Here is a 7,763-nt window from a genome sequence, read left to right as displayed (position 1 = left end):
GGGGAAACCTTGCAGTGGGACAAAATGTACACAGTCAGAGCTTTAAAGTTTGTAAATGGTTGCTTGGTTGTCACTATTATTTTTTAAATAATGTTTACAAAAGCAGTTACTGTAACTAAAGTTGCTTTTTTTTCCTTCTATGGCTAAAGCATTCTCTAAAAACATCAGCTGAAGAAATACTTTATGTGCATGAGCGCATAGTAAGTTATGATATGGCATTTTATGTGCCTATCTTAAAATTAAAAACACTGACTTAGCTTTATGAGATCACTGACACTGGTAAATATGCCCTTTTCACAGAAGAAAATTGAAGATTAATTGTGAAATAAGCCCTTTCGTCATGAAGGGAGATTAGGTGATTAATGATCCAGAAACATAAGAACAGCATAACTTTTGGAGCATAGGCACTAAATTAAAAACTGATTATAAAGTCCTGCAATTTAGTCCCAGCAGTATAAACCTTCATGTTTATTGCTAAGTCAATCTGAAACATACATAGAGAAGAAAAAAGTTTGTTCACCTTATTTGTAGCCAAATATAGATGTTAAAATATGTGATTTTGTGGAGGAGGGGCTGAAATCCCATGTTTCTTGGCCCTGTTTTAGCATGAATATTGAAATGTGTAAACACACTACATAAAAGGAGAAAAATTACTGCTTGTAGGAAGGGCTAGCCACATACCACTTAATCAGCCTGACTCTGTGGTCAGGTAAGGAAAGATCGCAAAAATTTAAATCTAGGAATTTCATATTTATTGCATTATGCAGCCCAATAATAGCATAAAAAGAAACGTCAAACCAAATATAAACAGAGAATGGAACATGTTGGTTCATTAATTGCATCAACAGTGCATAAAGGTAACTTTTTTGTCCCTGGGATCATTGATTACTGTCAATCTCAAAATTGAGTTTTTTTTTGTTTTTTAAATCCAATGGTTCTGCAAAGCCATGAATTGTCTAATCTGAAGCCTTGCCCTCCATCTTGTGTTTCTAGACTCCAGTCAATCCTACTTTACTTAAGAAGTCTCAGCTTCACTTCATTGGAATACTGTGTACAGTTCTGCAAGACTGTATTGAAGGCCTATCCACTGGGAGTGGGGCAGATGCAGATAAAGTCATCTAACGTTGCTAGAGGAGTACAGGACAAGAGACACAAGTAGAAAAGTGTGTTTAGTCTAAGCATGTTGACACTAGCCTTAAAGGCAGGCAAAAACAGAGTACTGGGAAAGACATTTAAGCTGAATATGAATGCTGGTGAGGAACCATGCATACATTTTGGTGTTGTTGCTTATTCCCAGGCTGTCTCCTGGTCCCATCCCTGCTGTTGTGCAGCTAGTGTTAATGTGGATATGTACAGAACCACATCAGGAAACTTACTTACACAGGGAATTCTGCCCATCTGCTTCTCACCTGGGGCACCATTCTGATAGAATTTGCTGTGTTGGCACAACAGAATGACTAGTGAAAATCCTGGACGATTTATTAGCTAAAAAGCTGGACGATTATATTAGCTAAGTGATAATCCACTTAAGAACAAGTTCTTCCAGTTCCTAAGATATGAGGCATCAGAAATAAGGTCCATGACTTAATTCTGTCTTTTTGAAAGCATGTAAATCTTCACTCAAAAATGTTAGCTGAACTGTTTCAAATATAAACTATCTAAGCTATTACATTTTTATTTAAACTACATTCTTAATTATTGGCGGTGGAAATTTTCTATGTGTATGGTTTTTTATTTTTCATTTGTGTCATCGTTAAGTTAGAGAGTTTTCGTTGAAGTCTGTGTAATCGTTATTACAAGTAGTCTGGTGAAAGTTAGTGCCTCATAATTGTATGTGAATTAAACTTTTGGATTACATCCACACTAGGGGGCTGTGTTGCTTTAACAATGTCTGTTTCAAAGAGTAATGTACTAAGAGTCTGCAGAGTCCTAACTATATAAACAACTTGTAAGCATACTTTATCCCACGTAATAAAGTGAACAGGAGAAGAATAGTAAAGGGGAATGACTTGCAATTTAGACAAATACAGTGTAGGAGCAAAGAAACTTTACTTTTTGTGTACTTTGTTAATAAGTTGAAAAGTTGAAGGATAAAATGATGCTCTCATTGTCATGAGATCAGTAGAAAGGCTGAGACCTGGTTACTTCAGTCGTAGTATGGCTCCTCAGATCTAGGATGCAATAACCCGGTTTGCTGGAACTGGGGACATGTAGGTTGCTCTTCATCAAGATTTAGCAACTTGCTGCATTTTTTCTTCATAAAGGGGGATTTTTTGTACAGAGCACATCCCAGTTACACTGCATATCCCAGAGCTTCTGCTTTAGTCTCCTGTTTCTTTGACTGCCCCAGTTCATGTACTGCTACAGGTTGTAAGATTGCTTTGCTACAAGCATGACACTCCTTAAACTATCATTTTAGGAAGCCATTTGCTCGATATCCCAAACAAAACTTAGGTGCATTGTTTGATATCTTCTCCAACTTGCTCTCCAGGCCTCATCAGGGCATTGACGTAGAGGTATACTGGAGCACAAGGGGATACAGTATTGGAAAATTAACTGAAGTCACCTCCTGCTCCTGTAAAGGCAGGTAATATCTTTTCTATCCTCAATTTCTACTAAACCTTTTAAACACTTAGTGGATCTAAACAACTCTATTAGTACATTCTCTTCTTTAAAACGTGAAAAAAATGGTACTTTAAAGAAACAGGTGTCTTATGGAATATATCTTTGCACTGAAATGCCGAAGGGCTATTGATACTGTTCCAAGGAAGTTACAATAGACAGCATTTACTATAGTAGGACCTTATTTAGGCAATATAAATTTCCTTTAAATTACTGAGCCTCATCCTTTTACATTGTTTGTATTCCTCTGAAAAGCTACAACCTCTGTTAGAAAGAGTGAGGCATCAAGATTAGGTAGAATTTAGACTGTCAAATATGTCTCTTCCTAATAAATATTAGCATTCAATCATATAATAGTGGAGTTTCCTCACTTTTTTCACTAACTAATCTGCATATTGTTTAAAAAAAAATATGTACAGGAGAACACATTAAGAAAATTCCTGTGTTTTCATTGTTCATGGAGAGTGCCACCATACATATCTTATCATAGTAATATTTGTCAAAAGTAAATTACACTCCTTTGGTGAAATAAACTGGTACATTGATTGGTAGATGATGGTTTTACTGAATTTCTGGTTGGTGAATCTCGTGTCCTTATCATGAATAATGAGGATCTCCAGGCTTTCTTCCTGTTTTGCTGGGTACAGTCCAGCCTGGTAAATCCTGTTTCTTCTACTTTTTCTAATTTGAGTTGTCTTAATAAAAAATCTGTCTAAGAACTGAGAAAGAAGTTAACTAAGATTTTCATTGTCTTATGAAAATAATTGCATGTCAAAAATGTGAATACCTGAAACACTCTTCAGCAGACCATTTTTTAACAAAAATATATTACTTCACTGCCACCTAAATTAACACTAAAATTTGTATTGGGAAGCCAAAAAAAAAAAAAAAAAAAAAAAAAAAGGTGAGAACAGGGAGCCCTTGAGCCCCTAATTATAACTCCATGCACTGCAGAAAAAAAGTAGTGTTGCCAGTAATTTTCACAAAATTTCAATTCTAAAGGAATGAATTTACCCATAGTGAGGGCCAGTGATGAATGGCAGCCCCTGAAATTGTTGGGATATAGTACATGCTTATCATTGCAAACTGGAATCAGGGTCAGGAATCAGTAGGCAGTGTTTGATACAGTTGATGTGTAATTGTAGTTGGAATTGCAATTCAGACTATCCCTTTAATCTTCTAAAATGATTTTTGGTGCAGTAAATTTAATTTATTGTTACTTCAGCTATGGTACTTACTAAGCAGATCTCCAAATGCCAATCTGTCCTCAGACCAGAAGATTTCATATTTATATTGTTCATATTTTATATTTGTATTATTAATAAGGAAGGCTTCCCATATTAATTGTAATATAAAGCAAAAGCAGAGAATCCTCTCATGAGGAACAAAAATTCTGTTTTCTGCTCTCATGATGTCTTAAACAAGGAGCATGTAGGAAACAAAGAGCAGGAGGAAGGGTGGTACTGAACGGATTATGATTGGTTTTACATATCTGTGATTATATTGTGAAATGGCAGATACATTTACTACTAATGTTCTAAATGACATACATGCACATGTACATAAATTAGGAATTTTCATTTCCTACTCCTTTGTAAGCAGAGGGGAGAAAATATTTGCTCTTTGGAGCTCCCTGTATTTTTCTTGGTAAAATGTTGCAATCAACACTTTGTCTTACTATTAATTTCTTCCTTTTGTCCTCTCTCTTCTAATATCTTTAGATACTGCGTAAGATTAATAATCCCCATACTATAGCTGCAGAAATTTAATAAACAAAGTTTAAATAAAACAAGAGAAGAACAATAAACTTAAAGGGTTTAGCCTTTGCACTGCGGATTCTAGTGATTTTTTTCTGGTTTGTTGTGTGTTTTTAAAAATTGAGAGGGGGAGAGGGCTGCAAGAGAACTTCAGGTTTTTGTATTTAATTAGACTAACAGCATGTGCTGATAAGTAATAAATAACCATGACACAGTGACTAAATAAATTGGTTTCCTCAAGCAGTGATTAATTCATTGTCTTTCATTGCCATCAGGTTAAGAGACAGATTCTTTTTGTCAGCCTAAATGAGCAATGTTCAATAGTGTAACAACCTCCACTTAATTCCAGCCACAGCAGCCTTTAAAATGCATTGAATTAATATTAATAAAAATGGAGCAATTAAACAAAACTTGGGCTCCTCATTGACTTACAAATAAAATCTGCAGAATCAGTTACGAAGAAAGCATATTGCAGTGATTCAGTGAACTTTTCTGGAAGAAACATTGCTGATGATAGGCAAGGTTATTGTACTTTTGCAGAAAAAAAAAGATTGTTGGAATTGAATCTGGACATCAGGACATCAGAAGGATTTCTGGACACCAGGAGGAATTTCTTCACAGAAAGGGTTGTTAAACATTGGAATGGGCAGCCCAGGGAGGTAGTGGAGTCCCAATCCCTGGAGATGATTACAAAATTATTGGGCAATGGTGTCTGGATGACAAGGTGGTAATCAATGAAAAGTTGGACTACCTGATCTCAGAGGTCTTTTCCAACCAAAAGCTTTTTTGACCTTTCCATCATGTAGTCCAACAGCAGTGTGATAGTGTAGCCTTGGAGGGATGCTGCCAAAGGGAAATTATATTAAGGAAATTATAAAGGGCTATTATAACTTGCACTTATAATTCAGACTGCATTTTTCAGTCATTGATAATTCTTATACTCTGCAGTTTTAAAAGTTTGATTCCTTTCAGGTTGTTGATGTTGAAGAACCCAGTTGATCCCAAACCCATTTCATCAAAGATCATTGGGGTGCTCGGAAGTATATGCTTATAGAGGAGATGGCAGTTCAGAACTTGCTCTCATGGCAGGCTCCTTGTTGTATGGCTCTTTCTTAGAAACCTTACCCTGACATCTGCATGGCAAGGCACATGACTTCAAATGTAGTAGAGTTCTTAGATAAAATAATCTTGCTACTTGGCTGCTTAAGTGTTACAAAAGGCAGTTTCAAATCCCAGAAGGCGTCTTCAAACTTTTTTGCACAAGAAATCATGCTTACTCTAATTTTTTAAATCAGTTCTACATTTTCCTTTGTCAAAGCTCTTTCACTCACCAGACCAACACCCCTAAGTAAGCAACGGCCAACATTGGCTACAATACAAAGAAAAAGGTTTGCTAGCTATTTTTTATGTCCTTTAAAGAAGAATGGATCTGATAACACTGAAAACTCTTTATAATATATTCTTAATGTCACTATGGTTTTAGAACAAGTTCTGACGGTAGCTTCTGCTTTTAGCTCAGCACCAGACCTGCAAACAATATCGAAATTACTCATTACGTATGACATTTCCCTCAAACACCTGTGTTTTATGTCTACAAGTATTCTTGATGCATTTTCAGCTACTTATTGCTCTTTTCTGTTGTGTTTGTACTTGGAAATAAATATTAACCATGTACAGGCTATTTGTCTCTTAACATTTATCTAACCTTCTGGTTTGTCTTTCCATCCAGTTGTTATGAAACTGCAAGGCCCTACACATCATTGGTTCAAGTCCAGGACCCAATAAGGGACTGCTTTGCCTGTGCATCAGCATTGCTCCTGCTGTTGTTATGCCTTGACAACAACTCCTAATGGTACTGCCCAGTAACAATACAAGAGGCACCCCACCTCAACTCAGAATCATGCCTCCAAGTAATCTTTCTCCATGTGTGCTGCAAAGTTATGGACATAATGCCTGATTTGCTGGTCATGTGAGTTTTTGATAACTCTACAGAGCTGTCAAAACAAAGCCAGAATGAACCGAATTAGTGCAGGTATCTCCTTTTTCAGTCTTCTGTATCATACCAGCTTATAGTTCTCACCTGTGCAATTCCATTTGTTTGCTTCCTTTGGACTTAGGTTTCTTTCCTTCCATAAGCTCTGCTCTCTTCCTAGATTTAATTTGTGCCTCTTCTCACCCAATGACTGATATATGTATTTTCTAATTTTTTTGGTTAGAATAAAACTTCTGACCCATGCTGATTATTTAAAAAAAAGTTATTCAGTGCTCAAGGTTCTCAAAATAAAAGGTTCAAATACCATCTGTAACTGAGCTTGCTTACATTCTGTTGAGACCAGAGAATTTTCACAAATCCTGACTTAATTATGTTATAATTTATTATAACATTATTTTATAAATGTCCACGCTTTTTCTCTCTGTATCTTTTCTTCTGTCTTCTGTCTCAATCACTGGATCCTGTTGTAACTTCTGGCAGACTGAAGAGCCCTCTGTTACCAGGTTTGTACTTCCTAAGTCGTCCTTAACAACAGTGATAAATGCATCCACTGACCTGCTTCTAATATGGTAAAAAAATTGAGATCCTTAAAATCTTCGTCTGCACTGCACCTTTTCCTGTTAATTAATCTGTAATCAGGTCTTCCAGGAATCCTCTCCAGCATTCTGATGCCCTTGTTGTCTTGAGAACATTGAATCAGTAGAAGATGCTTAAGGCCAGCAGGAACCTCAGGATGTCTCTGCTCCATTCCCCTCCCCCCCCTCTACCTGGCTCAGTCACAGAGTCAGGGCATTATGCCATGGGGACTGGAAACCCTCCAGCGAGGGAGACAGCCCCACCACCCAAAACATACAGCCCAGCTGTGGCTTCTCCTATGGAGAAATTTTTTCCCTTGTCTCCAGATTCTCTGTCCTTGCTCAGCTTTGTTCCCAGCAGGACACAGGACCTTATCCCTGGGCCTGTCCCGAGCCCCACTGGCACTGCTGCTGGGGCTCTGCCTGACTGGAGCACAACTGAATAGTTCTTCTGTCCCAAGTGCATTGGGAGCCTGCTGGACCCTTTCTTCTGCATATCCTGGTCTCTGTGGTGGACATGAGAACTAGAAACATTCTTTTATTAGCATTAGCACACATGCCAGCTAGAAAGTACATCTCTGTTCTACACTCCTTGATAATTTCTTGTTAATTTTCTCCACTCAGCATGTCCTTCTGCACTAGTGTCCCACCTTATGAATTGCAGCTCTCCTGGATGTAGGATCCACAGCATATTTTGTCCATGTTTTACTTGAATTGATAGATTATTATATAAAAATAAAAAATTCCTGAACAGTGTTGTGCTTGTTTATACAGTATGATGCTCTGACTCAATATTTCCTTTACATGTAATGTATT

This window comes from Serinus canaria, chromosome Z (assembly GCF_022539315.1).
Source record: "Serinus canaria isolate serCan28SL12 chromosome Z, serCan2020, whole genome shotgun sequence".
NCBI lineage: Eukaryota > Metazoa > Chordata > Aves > Passeriformes > Fringillidae > Serinus > Serinus canaria.
Note: the sequence above shows the minus strand (reverse complement) of the source record.